The sequence below is a fragment of the Hemitrygon akajei genome, chromosome 5, assembly GCF_048418815.1.
Source record: "Hemitrygon akajei chromosome 5, sHemAka1.3, whole genome shotgun sequence".
Classification (NCBI taxonomy): Eukaryota; Metazoa; Chordata; class Chondrichthyes; order Myliobatiformes; family Dasyatidae; genus Hemitrygon; species Hemitrygon akajei.
Window position 1 is genome coordinate 153039531 of NC_133128.1, and position 20030 is coordinate 153059560.

General features: G+C 40.5%; 1 long non-coding RNA gene across 2 annotated transcripts in view; it reads right to left on the bottom strand.

Moving 5' to 3' along the window:
• LOC140728337 (uncharacterized) overlaps positions 1 to 18928 on the bottom strand; it is a 176519-nt gene extending 157591 nt beyond the window's left edge. For both annotated transcript variants that reach the window (XR_012099052.1, XR_012099053.1), the window contains exon 1: positions 18785 to 18928. This is a non-coding gene — a long non-coding RNA (uncharacterized lncRNA). The remainder of the gene's footprint in view (positions 1 to 18784) is intronic.
• Between the last annotated feature and the right edge of the window lie 1102 nt (positions 18929 to 20030).

A 20030-nucleotide genomic window follows, 5' to 3' on the forward strand; every position in this document is an offset into this window, starting at 1 on the left:
AAATCTTAAAACAGAAATGCAATATAAAGCAAACAGAACTGGAAACATTTACACAGCGAGTCTTTCAGTAGTGAAAACTGCAGACAAAAACCCTGGGTCTAGAAACTCAATCATATTGGGTAGCATTCATGTGCTGAACATGACTGAAATTTTAAGTGAGCTGACCTGTCAAAACCAGGAACTGAGCTCATGGAGCAATGTGAATGGAACAAGGTCATTTGCTTCTTCATGTTAAGTGAGAAGTAAATATTGGCCAGGATCCCAGCAATAACTGCATTGCTTTCTTTGAAATTACTACATGTCTAGTGACCACCCGAGATAGTAGATAGATGAAGTCTCATCACAAAATAGGCCTGTCAGAGTTTAGTACTCTTTCATAATGTACAGGAGTATCAGCCTAGATTTTATGCTCAAGTACATGAACATAGAACATTATAGCACAGTACAGGTCGTTTGACCTACAAGATTGTGCTGACCTATAACCTACTCTAAAATCAATCTAACCCTTCCCTCCTACATAGCCATTCATTTTTCTGTCATCCAAGTGCCTACCTAATGTATTTGCCTCTACCACAACTCAAGGCAGGGCGTCCCACGCACCAACCACCCTCTGTGTAAAAACCTTATCTCTGACATCCCCCCCATATGAGAATAAGAGATATTGATCCACAAATCTTTAGAAGGGTTTGGTAAACTATGTATACCTGTCAGGACACGCCCCTCTGCTGACTGCTCCTGTGGCTCCTCCCACAGACCACTGTATAAAGGCGATTGGATGCACTGCTCCTCCCTCAGTCTCCAAGATGTTGTGGTCTTTTTTGCTGCTAATAAAAGCCTATCGTTCGCCTCCCGTCTCCGAGAGTTATTGATGGTGCATCAAAGGGCTTGTTTGTATGTTCTAAATTGTATGCAATGAGGAATGCAAAATGAAATTAAATCACAATGCTTCTTCAAAGATAAAGTTTTGATCTACTTTTGGATAAATGCTAAGTTAACTTGAAGAGCCCAACCTTGGTAGATACAGTATAGTAAGTTGTCCCTGTTATCAATTTGTATCAGAAAAGTTAACACCAGGGCTTGGCATAACCATTTATCAACATTTTATCAATATTTCTATTTCTGTGCAAGGAGCTGGTTAGATGGTCAACAGAGGTTAACCACCTGGGTTTTCTGTTTGGCTAATTGTGGTGCAGGCAATTTGAACAAAAGGTGCCTTTCATGGAAGTCTGAGTCCTGCTCTCCCACTGTGACACCACCACCCCCTGACATGCACACAGCTCCACTGCAAGACAGTGAGCTAAAGTTCCATGAAGAAGTCCGTCGGACACCATCTGCAATGCCCGATGGGCTGCAAAATCCAATGGGAACCAGTCTTGCATTGTCATGCGTAAAACTCTCAGAAGTTTAGTGATTCAACACTCATTACTGCCCAAAAACTGAATCCACCATGCCCTCCCTTTATTGATTTAATCCCTTGTATATGCTTACAATCATATACAGTGTTCTTCACAGGGGATTTAAATTACATACAACAAAACGTAACATTGTTAATAACTTAAAATAACATGATTGAGGTATATAAAATTGTGAGGGAAATAGATAGGCAGACTACTGGTAATATCTGAGGTCACCTTTATCACTCAGACAGTGGAGAGTACCAAAAATACACCACCTGAGGGAATAGAGTCGCTGAGTGAATTTAAGTATCTACAGGAGCATTTGAATCACCTCGGCATAGGAGGCCAATTACTAAGTGCTGGCAAACGTGCACAGACATTGTGAGCTGAATGGCCTATTTCCACGCTGTATAACCCTGACTCCTAACACTCTCTGTTACATCATGGCCTCCTGAAGTAAAGAAAGAGTTTAATGTGGGGCAAAATCATTTTACTCGATAATTATTTATAAAATGCCACGTTAATTCAATTTGAACGTTTAAGCCTTAAGGAAAGCATTGAGCTGGCATCATATTTGCCTCTTCTGAGGATGTAAACTAATGTTTCAAGCTGCCATTTAAGCTTCTTAAGAAAAGCATGTTTGAGGACATGCAGTCGTGAAGTTTTTCAATCCCTAATGTGACTCATATGGAAGCCATTGAAAGTTCAAAGCTCAAGGTAAATTTATTATCGAAGTACATATATGTCACCATATACAAACCTGAGACTGCTTTTCTTGCAGGCATACTCAATAAATCCATAATAGAATAATAACTATAATATAATCAATGAAAAACTGCACAAACTTGGGTATTCAACTAGTTTGCAAAAGACAACAAACTGTACAAATATGAAAAGAAAGAACTATTAATAATTAGAGCTAATAGGACTTGATGTTTTAATCCCTATGCTAAAGTCAGCACTCTCGATGTTGGCAGTAAGCTTGGAGTGGTGACGAGGAGGGTAGCTATGTCATCGGGGTCATCAGGTAGGCACCCTCCTTCTTTGACATTTCGTTGATAAGCCCACGACGTCTCCAGAGGGCTCAATGGTGCTACCTCGCGTCCCAGATACACCCCCCTCGCTTCCGTACCTTCCTGTCCTCATCTTGCAGCCCAGTTGTTGTTTTTCCTTTTAATCCAAATCCAATTGCTGCTTTTTTTCTGCTGCATTTGACGAGGACTTGATTGTTTGTTGGAGGGAGACACCCCTCACCTCCATCTTCTTCAATAGACTGGTCGTAGATGAAACATAGATGCAAAATGATTCATAGATGCAACGAATCCCCTGCATCCCACTTCTACAGGAAAAATCTTGGTCTTCCAGCCGTTCTAAGCAGCTTCAGTTGCCAGTTCAGCATACTTGGTCCTTTTCCTCTCATAGACTTCTTCAACACCATCTTCCCATGGTAGTGTCAATTCCACAACATATGCCAGCTTGGCTGTTGTGGACCACAGGACTATGTCTGGCCGGAGTGTTGTAGCCGCAATGTCTGGGGGAAACACAAGCTTTTTCTCCAAGTCCACGTCCATTTTCCAATCCCGAGCAATCTGCAGAATGCTTATATCCTTTGATGTTACTTGGTGCTCTGGAGGTTGGCCTGCTGGTATAAATCGTGTAATGTCGATATTTCCTGCCGATGTTTGTGGGAGAGCATTTACGGTGGTTTGCCTCTGTTCCAAGATTGATGCCAGCTGTCTGAGAACTTGGTTATGCCACCAAGTATACCGTCCCTGGCTGAGGCTCATGGTGCATCCTGTTAAAATGTGCCTTAGTGATCCATGAACAATAAATTTCGAGAACATGAATCCTTGAAAGTGTTGTGAGAATATTTCAATGATGGGGTCAGTGAAGTTGAGTGAAGTTATCCCCTTTGGTTCAAGAGTCTGATGGTTGAGGGGTAATAACTGTTCCTAAACCTGGTGGTGTGAGTCCTGAGGTTCCTGTACTTTCTTCCTGATGGCAGAAGTGAGAAGAGAGCATGTCCTAGGTGGTGGGGGTCCCCGATGATGGATGCTGCTTTCCTGTGACAATGTTTCATGTAGACGTACTCAATGGTGGGAATGGCTTTACCCATGAAGGACTGGGCTACCACAATTTGTTGGAAAACGGTAAATTGAGCAGAAGTTTTAGAGCAGGTTGCTTGAAGAGTTTATTTAAACATGACTCAAAACTTGTGCTAAAACTCCAAACACAATTTTCTCACTTCTCACTTTTTGATCTGAGGGCTTAATTTTGCACCTGCTTACAAGAGAAATTTTCAGCGAATGGCCCTTTCAACTAGAGCAGAAAAAGGGGGGCATCGAGATGAAAGAGACTGAAAGAAAGACATAAAAGTAAGAAAATGTAGGTTCAGCGGAACTTGCTGCACAGCCCAGTTACTCTTGTGTTTCTTCAATGTCTCACATCAGGCATAAGCACTGCATCTTGTTCACGTAGTCCTCTGGCGCAAAAGCACAGCAAATTTCAGACCCAGAGTGTAGCATAGAGGGTGACAGCAGTTCTTCCAAAGCTGAATTTTAAGGTATTCAATAATCAAAGTTGAAGTGCCAGCTGGTGCTGAAACACTTCACTGTTTCTCTGAAAGAACTAATTAGAAAGCCGCCTTTTAATTATTGTTGTTTTATTTATTATTCTGCTTCCTCAAAGCCATTTATTCCACCTTTTATCTCCTGAGAGTAATTTTGTACACTATTTTGATTCTGTAAATGGTAAATAGCTTATTCAAGTTTAGAGTAGCAATGTACCAGATTTCTTCTCACTTACTTCACTTGTTCCTCCATCTCACAAACACGCCTGCCCCATCTTATCACAGATCTTCCACTTTGATTTTTTATCCCTGTCCTCTTTTCCATTAGAAGACTGCTGAAAGGTCATTGAACCAGTGCATCAACTTCTCTTCTCTCTGCACAGATGCTGTCTGGCCAGTTGCATAAGTCCAGGATCCCATAGTTTGCTCTATAATTGCTGTATTTTGCCTACTGGCACTTTACACTACTTCAAGCAGCTCAGTAACAGCACAGAGCGTGAGCTGAGACCTACTCCTTACTTCTGGCCTATAACATCATTATACAGACTCTGTTCTCTATAATCACATGGTCTTGGTTAGAACACAGCAGTCCCCACAATCAGCCACTAAGCAACTCTATTCTGAAGAATGTTCTCAGCCCAAAACACCAACTATCTATTCATTTCCACTAATGCTGCCTGACCTGCAGAGTTCCTCCATCATTTTGTGTGTGTTGCTTTGGATTTCCAGCATCTGCAGAGCCTCTTTTGTTTACGGCCCTATTCTTTTTTGAAATGCACCCATTACTATTATATGGGAAACAAAGTACCAAGCTTGTGTTTAACCAGCTCTTATCATGAAAGCTTAATGGAAAGAGAATCCAAATGAGGGGATATCTTAATTGCAAAGGGATTGTAATTTACAAACAGAGCAAGTTTATTACAATCGTACATGATTTGGTGAGATGGCACTTGGACTATTGTGCAAAATTTTGGTCAGTTTAACTTGGAGAGGATTTAATAGCATTCGAGGCACTCGAAAAGAGATTCACCAGGTTAATTCCTGGACTGACAGGGTTGTTCTATCAAGGGAAAAGTGCCAGGAGCAACATTAGGACCTGTTTATGGCCTTTGTCAATCTCTCCAAAGCATTCGACTCTGTGCAAAGAGAGCTCTCATGGGACGTCCTCCTCAGGTTTGGCTGTCCCAATAAACCTGTTAACATCCTCTGCCAGTTCCAAGATGGGATGACTGCTCGGGTGACCATAGGAGGACAAGAGTCCGAGCCCTTCCTTGTATGCACAGGGGTGAGGCAGGGGTGGGTGCTGACACCAGTGCTCTTTAACATCTTCCTCTTGTGTGTCACCAAGCTTCTCCACAACAAGATTGAAGACAGCAGCGGTGTGGCGGTGGACGTCAGATTAGATGGCAATCTCTTTGACATCAGGAGGCTCAACGCAACCACCAAACTCCGTAGAGTGTGGGTCCTGGAGCTGAGTATGCAGATGACTGTGTTCTTGTGGCCCATACTCCGGAGGATCTTCAGACTGTCCTTGCTGCAGCAGTGAGAGCGTACAGCAGGATGGGGCTGACTGTCAATACCACCAAGACAGAAGTGGTTTGCCAATGGAGTACCAGTGTCCCACCCACCCTACCTGCCTTCACTGTTGGTGATGAAAAGCTGTCAGTAGTGTCATCTTTCAAAGATCTGGGGAGCATTCTCTCTGAGGATAGCGGCATGGCAACGACATCCAGAGCCGCATTAAACAGGCATCAGCTGCCTTTGGGAGACTTCGGCGTAGAGTCTTTCAGAACAGGAGCCTTCGTCCCTCCACAAAGGTCGCTGTATACCAAGCGGTCTGTGTCACCACCCTCCTTTATAGCTGTGAAGCTTGGGTAACCTACAGCCGTCACATCAAGTCCTTGGAGCGCTTCCACATCAGCTGCCTGAAGCACATCCTGGGAATTACCTGGCGTGAGCGGGTGCCTCACACTGAAATACTTATAAAGACCAACTGCAGAAGTATTGAGGCCATGATCACCCAGCGTCAGCTGCAGTGGCTGGGGCATGTGATAAGGATGCCCCCACATTGGCTACCCCGCAGAGTGTTAAACGGGCAGCTACATCATGGTCATCACTCAGCTGGAGGGCCGAACAAGTGCTATAAGGATCGGATGAAGAATGCTTTAAGGAAATGCAAGATCAGACCTGAGGACCTGGAGGATGTTGCTGCTGACTGTAACACTTGGCAACAGCTGTGTAGGGATGGGGTTCATATTCTGGAGATGGAAAGAACAACCAGAAGACAGCAGAAGAGAGCCAGGAGAAATGCAGCCATGGTTGCCATCACTACCACATATACATGTCCCACCTGCAATAGAACTTGTGGGTCCAGGTTAGGACTGTATTGTCATCAAAGATCTCACCGTTAAAGGAGTGGAAGTCGTCATCAGATTTCGATGGACAACCGAAGAAGAAGACCAAACTGGCCACTAGCTGGTGAAATTTTCCCTGATTCTGGCCAGAGAGAATGTATTAAAGTTCAATTTCCCATGCAACTCTTGGCGTAGAAATGAATGGAAAAGGAAAACTACAGAAGATGCTAAAGGGCCACAAGCTCACTTGTCTAACCTACCCTCTCTATCCAAAGACTGCAACCTAGCTAGTACTCAGAAAGGAGCAGTCAAGTACACTCACAGTCTGAATGTCTCACATTACATGCAAGGGCAAAATTGTCTTTCTATTTTAATTTAAAAACTGGATTATATGAATATGAGAATTACGGCAAGCTTATTTTTATAGTTTATTTAGAGATGAGAGGCATTAATCATGTGGATAGTTAGAGACTTTTTCCCAGGGCTGAAGTGACTAGCATGAGAGGGCACAGTTTTAAGGTGCTTGGAAGTAGGTACAAAGGAGATGTTGGGGTAAGTTTTTTACGCAGAGAGTGGTGAGTGCATAGAATGGGCTGCTGGCAACGGTGGTGGAGGCGGATTCGATAGGGTCTTTTAAGAGACTCCTGGATAGGTACATGGAGCTTAGAAAAATAGAGGGCTATGGGTAAATTTCTAAGGTAAGGACATGTTCAACACTGCTCTGTGGGCCAAAGGGCCTGTATTGTGCTGTAGGTTTTCTATGTTTCCATGTTTCTATACGGGCCCTTCCAGCTCAACAAGCCTACATAGCCCAATTACACCCATGTAACCAATTAACCTACTAACACATATATCTTTGGAATGTGGGAGGAAACCAGATCACCAGAGGAAACTCACACGGTCACAGGAAGAACATGCAAACACCTTGCAGACAGCGGTGGGAAATGAACCCAGATCGCTGGCACAGTAATAACATTTCAGTAATTGCTACACCAGGGTCCTTCACCTTTCAAATAAAACAGGAAACACTCAGCAGGTCAGGCAGCATCCATGGAAATGCAAAACTGTTATGATTTCAGAAGAAATAATTATCAGGACTGGGAACAGTGAGTTTAAACAAGTTGAAAGATTCAGAGAAAGTGGGATACATGAAGAGAACAGGCAAGGTCAGGGATAAAGTAAAAGAAGGAATTATTAAATGACTAGAAGAGAGATATAATGGAAAAGAGGATAGGAAAGGCCTAACTGGATAACAAAAGTTACATTCAGAGGCTTGTGAATGGGAGAAGAGGGAAAAATTTGGAATTCCTCAAAAAATCGGAAATCTGAAGTACTATAGCTGAAGTTGCAATTTCCTGAAATTGTTGAAGTTCTGAAGGCTTTATAAGTTAAAAGGTAAGGAACATAGTTAAAAGGCAAGGAACTGCTCCTTGAGCTGACCTTGGGCCATGGTAGGGGTATTAAGGGGTATGGGGAAAAGGCAGGTAGGTGGAGATGAGTCGATGGCCAGATCAGCCATGATCTTATTGAATGGCGGAGCAGGCTTGATGGGCCAGATGGTCTACTCCTGCTCCTATTTCTTATGTTATTATGTTCTTATGTTGGAAAGTCTGTGAAGCCCACATTATTATCTTAAAAGTCAGATTCCTGGAAAGGGTAACCTATCATATATTATGAATTATATATATTTTATTTCATATAATTTAATATAACTTCAGATAATGTCTTTCACCTACAGTGATCCTTGGAAGATACATATGGTAGTTTCATTATTATATCTGTGGCATTGGAAATAAAGGGGTAATTTGCTGAACAAGGAAGCCACTGAGGTTGAAGGTGTGGACTGAGGAAACTCTATCCTAATTCTACAAGAGAAGCAGAGAGAGCAAAAGTGCAGGAAAAAGAATGGCTATAGCTGGGCACTGTTACTGGAGTCTTCTCCAATGCACTCTCCTTCAGATCTACTACTTTCACTGTATGTCCTTACCAAGTTATTCACTCAGTTCTAACATATAGGACAGCACAGTGCAACTTCGTTTAAAATTAACTAATTAACTAAAAATTTTATTTTCTCAAGCTCTACCCAATTTTGCTGAAAAGGTCTTCAGCTTGCAACATTAACTCAGTTTGCACCACAGATGCTGCTTGTCCTGCAGAGGTTTTCCAACATATCTTGTTTTCATATCAGATCTCTGGGATTTACATTATTTTGTTTTGGAAGTTCAATTTTAATGCCCCTTTTTCTGTATTTTTAATATGATATTGGAATCCTACATTAACAAATAATTGAAATAGTCTAAATGAATCAAAGCCTGGATTTGTAACAATGATTGGCAGATGGGTGATTTAACCATCTGTATTCATACATTTTAGTTAAAGATGGAAATACAATCAGTGTGAAATATATTTGAGATATTAGATCAAAGTTCTCTTGATCAGATACCTGCTTTACATGCTAATTCATTAGCATGTGACTGGTCAGTCTGGACAAATTCCTATGGCTTGACAAATGCACAGGCTTCAGGAAAAAAGACCTGGCAAAGTGGCAAACAGCAGCAGTCTGAGGCAAGCTACCTGCAATTATTAATCAACAGCAGCTGGGGTTTCATTGCAGGAGAAGATTTACTGCACCCACTTGCCACTGTGTTCTTTTACAAAACAGCTTGACACAGTTAGTTGGAGACTGCATGAAAGTCATTTCCTTAATAATTAATAATTTTCTTATCTGCTCTGGAAAAGTTTGTACTCTGTGTGAGGATGGAGGAGATGTGGTGTTGGAAACAGAAGAAATCATTTTATTGCTAGATTTTGTTGAAGCAATATCAAACCAAATAATTGTATTCCTCTAATTCTATTATAGTACAAGGCTGCATCAGACTTGAGTATGCACTGGAGACCCATTGCGAATAAAATGGTACGTCTCAATTAGTTGCCCTGGTAAAGTGCTTTAAATAAAAAATAATCTGTGATGCATGTAAATTTTATGGACCTACTGAATATTTGTCTGGGAACACTAGATACAAAATGCAGGAACAATTTCCTTTTACATGAGAAGTATGAAAATAATTTTTCCATTTTTAATACATAATGTTATGGCCCTTTTTTGCAATTACTGTATTTCTCACAACATGCTAATTCCTTTCCCACTCAATAAAGGGGTAATTTTGAACTTCACAAAAATCTTCCTTGTACTGCTTTTTAAAAGCTAGGGCCCAGGAGGCTGACATATTACGAGAAATACTCAAGCAAATGTGTACGGTTATTTATAAACTCGGCACGAGTCAGGGTAGGAACCCAAGCAAACAAATCAACATCAATCCAAGCTCAATCTCAGCTTTTGCTTTGGGTGAACCTCAAGCAGATAATGAAAGTGAATGCTAAAGGACAAATAGTCCTAAATTCAGGAAAGCAGGATGAAATGACCATTGTTTAAGTTCAAACAAAGGCTCAGACAACTGCCCAAATATGCAGTTGTCTTCAATGCCCCATATCTCTACATCCCCCATCCACACCCCTGAAGTCATTTTTTAAGAGGCAAGCATTATTTAAAGCTTCTTCTCTGAACTTCTATTAGAACTTCACTAATTTTCATAAATGTACATTTCCCACCGACAGATATTTAACAGATTAAATGAGTTAGGCATTGCAACTGGTTAAATAGCTAACAAAGGAAATTTCTGTTAGTACTTTCCTGGAGTACTACAATCCAAATGGTTTGAAAATGGCCCATAATTACTTAATAATATTGCTATTTTTATGTTCAGTTTTACTTTACAAGCACATAAATAATCATGGAGGGAAATAATATCGATTAATCGAACATGAATGAAAAATAAAAAGGAAATCAGTTGGCAAGTTTAGAGTAACTATGAGAGGAGGCCTGTGTACACATATAGGTTAAATATTATAAATTCTATGCAATGTTATAGAAAGACTCCCACCTCTCAGGGCATGGTTTCTTCTCATCACTACCATCAGAGAGGAGGCGCAGGAAGAGCTGTACAGGATCACAAGAGAGGTGAGCCTGAAGACCCACGCTCAATGTTTTAGAAACAGCTTCTTTCCCTCCGCCGTCAGATTTCTGAGTGGATAATGAACCCATGAAGACTCTCTCACAATTGTTTGCTCTCTTTTTTCAATACTTAATTAATTTAAACAAGCTGTACAAATATACCTGTAGTTCTTATTATAATTTATAGTGTAGCGCTGTACCCTTGTCGCAAAGCAACACATTTCACAACATATATTTAGTGATGATAAATCTGATTCTGATTCGGAAAGACAAAGCATGCATGATTTTAATCCCATCAAGAAGAAAGGACAGCAAACTCATGGAAATACCATCACTTGCAGGTGGCAGGCACCAGTCTGGCTTTGAAATATATGACATCACCTCTTTGTTGCTGGGTCTAAACCTTGGAACTCCTTGCCCAGCAAGATTGTGCGAGAACCAGATCAACTAGGTAGGTCACCACCTTCCCAGGAGAACTAGTCATTGCCAACAATGGCAGCCTTGCCAACCATGTCCACATTCTACAAACATTTTTTTTATTAAAATAAACACTAACAAAATTTAAATATCTTGAACAGAATTGAAAATGCATATTCACAGAGGCAAAGGTATATTAGGAATGATATTTTAAAATCTACACTCAGATCAGCTGTATTACCTCAGTGCAGTGAATATCAGAAAATTGGAGTGCGTGTTGACACACCCTAGTTTCCTCCACAAATTAAGTCTAAAATCATAATGTCCTTTTGTTAAGTTATGCCATTATTTTCTCATTATCATTTGCTTCAAAAATGAAATAGTTCTATTTACTGATAATTCCACTGCTTTATGAGATAGCATTTTGAGATCCCTGGTGGTTTAAATCTAAATTCTCAAAATGGTAAATAGTCTGCAGGAAAAGGAATATTCCAGTTGTAAATGCTTATTACTTGAAATGTTCCCATTTTATCCATCTGACTGATGACGCCTCTGCCAGTGGCTCTCTCTGTATAGTTCGAACAATGTAAAAGTGCTTCAGCTCCTCACTTCTCCAATGAAATGTAAACTGCCCAGCCAAAATCAAAATACTACTTAACAAAATTCACTGGTTTAGGTGTAGCTGGGAACATACTGTACTTCCCAAATTGAAAATAAATAGGAAAAGGGAAATGGCTCCAGCCTTCAAACACAATTTTCCTTCCATGCATTACTGGCACTGACCCTTCTGGGAAAAAGAATCTCATGCAGTGACTACCCTAGCAACTTCATTCCTTGATGTCAACTTAGACCATGCCATACCGTTTAGCTGTGAGAGAGTGAAGCAGGCGGTAAAGTTAAGAGCAAGTCAGAGCCATGGTCCCAAATGGCCCAGTGAGAGACCAGGAACCACAAAATGGGAGAATATCATCTTTGGTATCTTTCTCTCCTACCTTCCAACCTCAGACCCCAAACAACAAATCAAAGCCAGTGCCTCCTTGGTCTTTACAGATGAAAGTTTTCTAAGCCTGTGCAGTAAAGTATGTGATCAAAATAAAATGCCTGAGAGTTCTCAAAGGGCTCAGCAGCCTACCTTTAACACAAATCACCTTGCATGAGTAGTATATGGAATATAGATTCATGCAGAAGGATCATTATTACATCTGAAGTTGGGGGAATGGAATTTTGCTCAAACTGAACAAATCCAATATGGGATGGGATTGTGGATCAGGTCCATTCTGGCCTGGCATGTAGAGCACACCCATCTCCACCCTACCCTTCTGAAGAAGACTAATGAAATCACATTGATGCAGAAGGCATCCAGTCCATCAGCTCTGGATATTCATGTTTTGCAGAGCATTGGCTTCTGACTTCCAACCTGAATCCAACAGCCATTGTGCATCACACTCCAGCAGGGAGCTGCTGGCCACAGGCTGCACAATCACATACAACAGTACAGCACCAGACAGGCCATTTGGCCCACAATGTTCTGCCAATCTTGATGCCAATTTATACTAAATGTCCTCCTCCTGAGTATTTTCCACAACCCTCCATTTCCTAAATATTCATTTCTCTATCTAGAAACTGCTTGAATTCCACTAACCTGCCTGCTTCTGCTACTATACCTGGTAACTTATTCCAGGCACCTAACATTCTCTGTATGAGAACTTGTCCCTCATGTCTTGTCCCTTTAAATTTCCCCCCTCTAACCCTGAGCATGTCCTCGGGTTTGGCTTTTCTACTCAAAGGAAAAGATTCTGTATCTTTACCCTATCTATGTCTCTCATAAATTAAAACTCCTTTTATCAGTTTTCCCCTCAGTGTCTGATGCTCCAGGGAGGACAGCCCAAGATTGACTCAGCCTTTTCTTATAACTCATGCACTCTAATCCAGGCAACATCCTTCTTCTCCCTCTTCTGCAGCCTTTTTACATTCTTCCTACAATGAAGTGACCAGTACTACACACAATACTTCAAGTGTGGTCTAACTAATGTTTTACATCCTACAGCCACAGTTTAACTTCCTTACTCTTGTACTCCACGCCTCTATCAATGAAGGCAAGTATGTACGTTTGGTCCAATATTTTTTTAGGATCAGTTAAGGAAGTATTACTTCCTTACCCACCCACATAACTCAACTGCAATCTGATGAGTGTTTGTGTTTCCTGAGGATATATTCAGAAATAGAACAAAGTATTGCCCCTTGCATGGAAACCAAGCTCCCCAAGGAAAGGGTCAAGTAGTTAAAGCACAACCTCCAGTGAACATAAGCTCACACCTCAAACTGCCTGACGGGTGACACGAAATCAGTAATTTTGATTGTACTGTAGTTGACCAAGAATAGATAGTGTGCGATTAACAGAAATGGCAAGCTGTCGTAATAGCATCTGATAAGGAGATGGTGGACAGTGTAAGTCATTGTAATAAGTAGCTTGAAACAGATTTAACCCAGTACTTTACCCACCCTGACTCAGTAGTTTATTAAATTAAATACAAGCGACAACAAAATGCAATCAGAACTCAGTAACCTCAGCACACAAGAAATAGAAATGAACTGTCTCCCTGCTACAGACTTCTAAACTTTGCCTTTAGTTTCCTATGAAACTAAAATACCCCAAAATTTAAATGATGTTGACTGAGAAGATTTATTACGGAAAATTAGTATGTTCTTTCAGAGTCCAAAGAGCAATTATTGTGTGTCATACTGACACCATAAAGTTGTTGGCTGTGTCATCTTTAATCAATTACTGCATGATTACATTTTTCTGCAATTGTGCAACAGCATTAATGCGCACATTCAGAGCTCAAAAATGTGGACAATATAAAATTCTTAAGTTGTTTTTCTACATGAGAAAAGCAGTCCTCGGAGGCCGATAAAAGAAAGGAACGTATTTTTGTTTTACAAATATTACTATTTCAAATGCTGTTAAAGGACCACAATATCAAATTCAATCTATGCTGAAACTGGTAGATAATTAAGGCCCTATCAACATTAGCTTTGTCGAACAGTTCACGTGCATCTCATTTTCACTCATTATTGACTTAATGCCTTCAAACAATGTAGATTTGCAGAGATACTTGCTGGATAGGCTTGCATGTGACACTGATTACATCCTAATAAGAGCGATTATTGTCAATTCTGTGCTAGTGCTAGCTGGGCGGTATCTCACTGCTTATTCCAAAACCATTTAAATGATGCATATTAAAATTCCAATAACACCATCTCAGAATAAAACTGTTGTGGTCAATGCAGACTTTGCATAGTTTATCATACATGCGGGTGTATCTGTCTTAAGCTGACTCAGACATGGAATGACTATCAGTTTGAGCGCATACTAGATGAAAATCAAGTATTTTTCTTTAAAAAAACACTTCACAGAACCTGGAAGTTCTTTTTCGTTCTTCACTATCTGGAAAGGATTACAGGATACTGCTGTTTAGCTCAAATATGCCGTGGTTCTTTCTCCTGTCTAAATTCTGCTTTGTAAAATTTGATGCAGATTATCTTTGCTATTTATATTTTCAAAGTCTGTAACTGGTACACCAAATTAAAAGGTGAAGCAAATATGTAATCAATGTAATTTCTCAAGATTGCATTGCTTTCAACCCACAATTTTATTTTCCAAGTGTGTTATGACATACCCTGCTTTAAAAAACAGGCAGACCATCCACATTCAAGCTTTGTCAATATTAGTCTCGATGCATCTGCTTGGAGGTTCTGTGAAAAAGGACATCTTTGTAAATTACTCCTTTGCTTTGGAGAGAGTGCGCCAGCCAACGTTACAATTCCTGCTCTACGTGCAGGTCATCGCACTAAACTACTTGACTATAAACACCAGCTCCTCAGTATTGCTAATTATCTGCTAAACTACAGGAGTTATTGGCTCTCAGATTTACCTTCATTTAGTACTCGACCAGTGGAAGGCTAGGCACAAGACAGTGGCCAGGTGCCAGTATGAGAACTGTAGAGAAAACCCAGGCAACTCTGCTTTTGACTAACAACTGGAGTTTTCAAAGGAAACGAAAGATTAATGAAAAGGCCTGCATGGAATGGAAACATATAACAGCATCAGAACTGATCGTTCAGCCTGTGATGCCTCTGCCAAGTATGATGCCAAATTAAATTAGTTCCTTTTGCCTGTGTAATCATGCACCTATCTAAAAGGCCTCTACTTCCACTACCATCCCTAACGGTACTTTCCAGGCACCTACCAGTCTGTGTTAAAAATCTGCCTTGCACATTTTCTTTACACTTTAGCTTTAATATGCCATAGTTTCTTCCCCTATTTAAACTCTGCTTTGTAAAAGTTAATACAGATCATCTTGGCTATTTATATTTTCAACTCTCTCACACCAGCAAAGTAAAACAGAGCAGTGGGAAATAGAAACTCCCTATTTATCTGTTTACAGAGCAGGACTAATACAAAGATGTGGCGGAGCCGGAGGCACACAAGAGCAGCAGTGAGAAGAACGTGCCCAACGGTATAGATGCAGATGTAACTGTGGACTGGGCAGAGTTCCAGTGCTCCCTCTGAGCCTAAAACTTCTCTCCCCGGTGTTGTGAGGTGAGGATCACCTTCAGGCAATGGAATCTTTCCACCAGGTTGAAGAAAGCGCTCCTGCTCTCACTGTCCTCGATGCAGATGGTAGAGGCACCATTCACAAACAAGAGAAAACCCGCAGATGCTGGAAATCCACGCAACACACAGAGGCACCATTCAACGGGCTTTGCTCACGCATCTCGCGTGCAACTGCTGCACTGAGAGAGGGTGGGCTGGGTTGTGGATCTTTTGTTCTAAAGTCATCCTGGGATTCAGGTAGATGCACTCAGCTAAGACTCTGCGCTCTGGCCTGGGGCAAATACTCTCTCCTTGATGTTCAGTGGGGTCATGACTCTTTACTTGCTAATTGCTCCCATTTTTTTGTAAGGTCATGACCTTGGCATCCCACCTATCCTGGGACACAGTGCTCTCCCTCGAATAGGAACAGAGAAGTTCAAAAGACACTGCAGGGGCATCAACTTCCTGTGGCAATTAGTTTGGGTGGAACGCATAATGACTTGATCATGTGCCTAGTTGTTGTGTGCCAGCTTTCATCTCTCTGTCAGCCTACTCCATGCACTCCCAGCAACATGAAAGGGAGACCCAAGTGTGTTAAGCTGATCCCTGTCGGCACACAGCCTCCCTTGCTTTTCCATTCAGCAACACTTGGGCACTGAGACCCCTGTGAACCCTAGAATAAAAATTCAGACCATTCAGCCTCCTGATCACCCAGCAATTGGTAATCCTTTTATTATTGTCACCCGTACCAAAGTACAGGGTAGAGCTTTTGCTTACATGCCATCCAGTCAGATTGTGCCATACAGAATTACACCAAGGTACCAAATTTAAAAAAAATGCAGAGTATAGTTTGGCAGTTCCAGAGAAAGTGCAGTGCAGGCAGACAAATAAAGTGCAAGGGCCGTACACAAGCCACCAGAGCACTCACCAAAACAGAATGAGAAATCTTACATATGCAGCTGAACAAAACCGGCTTGCTGACAACAGAGTGGCTTGTACTGGATACATAGAACTAATCACACACCCTTTCACTCTGGCAAGATTTCAGATACATATTAAGCCTTAAAATACAAAGCAGTTCATGGGTATAACCGTAAGATATAGCACAGGCAGGACCAGCCGACCACTTCCACTCCTTGTTTCATCAAGATACATGATCTTCATCAAAATAATTGGCTCGAGATTTGTCCCTCATCTGCAGTGTTGAATGCGTATTCTAGAAGAGGTGCGCTGCACTTGTGAAATGTGGTTCCACTTCTTTGAGTATGTGAATTCAGGTAAATCTAGGTATGAATCATGAATGTTCATGTAGAGTTTGCATATGGAGTTTTCTCCCAAAGTCTGAGTTATCTCACCTCATTCAACTCAGATGAACACTCATAATGCAGCAGACATTCCAATGGGGTAAACACTCAGCACCCTGTATAAAGCAACACACACAAAATGCTGGTGGAACACAGTAGGCCAGGCAGCATCTATAAGGAGAAGCACTGTTGATGTTTCGGGCCGAGACCCTTCGTCAGGACTGTGTCTTGGCCCGAAAGGTCAACAGTGCTTCTCCTTATAGATGCTGCCTGGCCTGCTGTGTTCCACCAGCATTTTGTCTGTGTTGTTTGAATTTCCAGCATCTGCAGATTTCCTTGTGTTTGCACCCTGTATCAAGCCCAGATCATGAAACTTGTCACCTAACTCCTAAGCAGACACTCAAAGGTGGAAACAAAGAGCCAGAATTGACGCGATTCCTCAATTTTAAAGCCATTCTTCCCAAAATAGCTAGTCGGGTTGAGTTTATTGTCGTACGCACAAGTGTGGTGAGGTGCAGGTACAATGAGAAACGTCTATATGGGAGCATCACAGGCACATATGTGCAGATAATGCACAGATCATAAATTATATGTAAAACTATACCATAAAGTGAAAAACTAACACCAAAGCATCCTGAGAATTGCACAAGCATGAAGTGCACAATGAAAGGCACCATAAGGCTCAGCCAGCAGTGTCAGCAACAGACATGAGGTAAACACAGGAGATAATCCAGCTTCCTTCTTTAAGTTGTTTTTATGGTGATAATATGAAGATTAAAGTTTGAAAACCATTAAACAATTATTTATGCACATTAAGCACAGCAGGGTAGAATTTCCACTTTGAGCTTAATCAACCAGTTGGACTCAAATTGCATTTGAAATTGCAATGATTTTCTGGTGAAGCTATGGTTCAGTATCCACCCTTACTCATTTGCATCATCACATCCATAAAATCCTTCATGAACCAGTATATTCATTACAACTGCTCTCCTTGATGTATTTATGACTGGTAAACTGGTGTCCTATTTGTATTTTTGTTCTGTTTATTCTCTGGGTTTAGCACAAATAAACCACGCTTCACAGACAGATCACTGCTCTAGCTTTAAGTAACCAAAAATGAATTTAAGGTCACCAAAATGGATTTAAAACTCCCCAAATCACTTCCTGGTTTCTATTTATTTAGTTTAAAGACGCAGCAGAGCAACAGGCTCCGGAGGCCCAACAAGGTTGTCTTGCCCAATTACACCCACGTGACCAATTAATTTACCAAGCCATATGCAAATCTTTTCTTATAGGCTAAATACTTTGGAATAGATACATTTACTTGTGGGTTTGCTTTGAAAATACCAACCTCAGTTTAAAAGCCTTCTTTAAACTGTGGACACTCACACTGCAAATGGCTTAGATAGGTTGGGGGTCAGGGTGGTTATTAATGAGAATGGGGGAATGTTTCCAATGCAATGTTTTTAAAACCAGTATTAAAGAACTTGAACAATCCGATATATCAGACACACAATGCTGATGTGAAAGCAGATTACAGGGTCAATGAATCACAGAGGTTGACGTGGTTGTAGAATTTGCAGAGCTGGTGTCTGTGCTACAGAGGTGCTAGTGAGGGAAGCAGGAGGTGTCACTGCAATGCAGCGTTTTGGATTTTGAAGGATTACAATATGTAAGATCATTTGATGATTTATCAGAACTCAGTCCTAGTCCAGGAATGCACTAGGGGGAAAAAAAGCCTTGTGCTAGAAGTGCTGGATGCTCCAGAAGCCAGTCTGGATTCCCCTCAACGCTTTGAAAGAACTGTTTCACAAGGAATGCCATTGCCCCTTGTCTCCCTGATGCAGAACTCACTTCATGCCAAAAGTGGCAGGAGGATGTGAAATGACTGGTAAACAATTGTCACTACACTTCACTCAGAACACAATTGATTTTCAGTTGCATAATGATGAAAGAAATAGCATTAAGCAATAGCATTTCTAGGCAAATTTATCCTGAATAATTTGCAATCAAATTTCAGTAATCCCTAAAGCAGGTTTGATCAATTTCAATCATAATGCACAGTGAGATCAGTACTAAACAGCAGAGGTTGGAAGCAGCAGAAGTTTATAAATTGGAATTGTGAGAGCTTTACCTTCAAGACCACAAAAAAATGATTTCCGCTAATATAGAAAACACAATGACAGTCCAATGAGTTGTGATTTAGATCCTCCAGAGATTGAGATCTTGGGTATTGATTTTTTCCTTTTTCAGGATAGGTAAAAATGCACAAAAGTTGTTTTTGTTTCTTTTTCATGGAGGAGGAGTTAAGTAACTAAACCAAGTGAGAGTTTAATACACTTAACTCCAAAGTGGAGCAAATCATTGAAGACAGATCTGTGTGAACATCATTGGTGAACTAAGTTCTCTTTTCATACAGTTAAAATAAAGAAAGATGTGTGATAATTGATTTTCCAATCCACTTAGAAGTTTAGAAGATATCCACTTTGAAAATTTACTCAAACACTAAAGAATAAAGTCTTATTGACTTTTTCCCTTTTTTATATTATACACCAATCTCCATCCTTTGATTTCCATGGTTATTTTCCTGGATTTGTACTATGTAATGATAGTTGAGTTATTAAAAATGGCTTAAAAAGTTAGAAGTTTAGAAAGAGACAATAAAATAACGCAATGCGTGATTATTAACTTTTAGGTAACTGGCCAAAGGTTAATGTAAGGAGAATTAATTTAACTAGAGAAAGCTCACACATTGTTGACAAAGCAACTCAAGAACAACCCAGTGAGTTTTAATTGCACCTGGGGAGAAATTAGTAAATAACGAAACCTTTAAAAAATGAGATTCAAAGGTCAGTGCTATCAATGATAGACTACCAACTACTAAGGTTTAGTGATCACACCTAGTCTTCTGTATGAATAAAGCCAGAAAGTGGAATTTGGTTGAATAGGAATGCTATCACAAATATGCTTTGGAAACTTAAATTTGGTACACCAGCCCCACAATACAAACAAAAAAAAAACAGGAACTTTTATTAAGCAATATCATTTACCTTTGGCAGCTGACTTTTATTATGAATAACAACTGTAAAACTGATGTTTGACCATTAGTAAAACTTTTTATAGTTTTATTGTTGCAAGGTTTAATAAATAAGCAAAGTTATTCATTTAAAATGTGCAATAGTTAAAGCAAAATATTCTTCATTGGACACATAGTCCACAAAGCTGATAATCTCTTATCTCAAAAATGCCTTTGAACCTCTCATAAATTAACAAGACTGTCCCTAACACTGTGGAGTGTGTCACAGTTACTGGGAATCCTTCTAATATTATTTAAAGGACATATCTATTAACATAGCGTTCTCGAACAGAGGAGAGCTGAG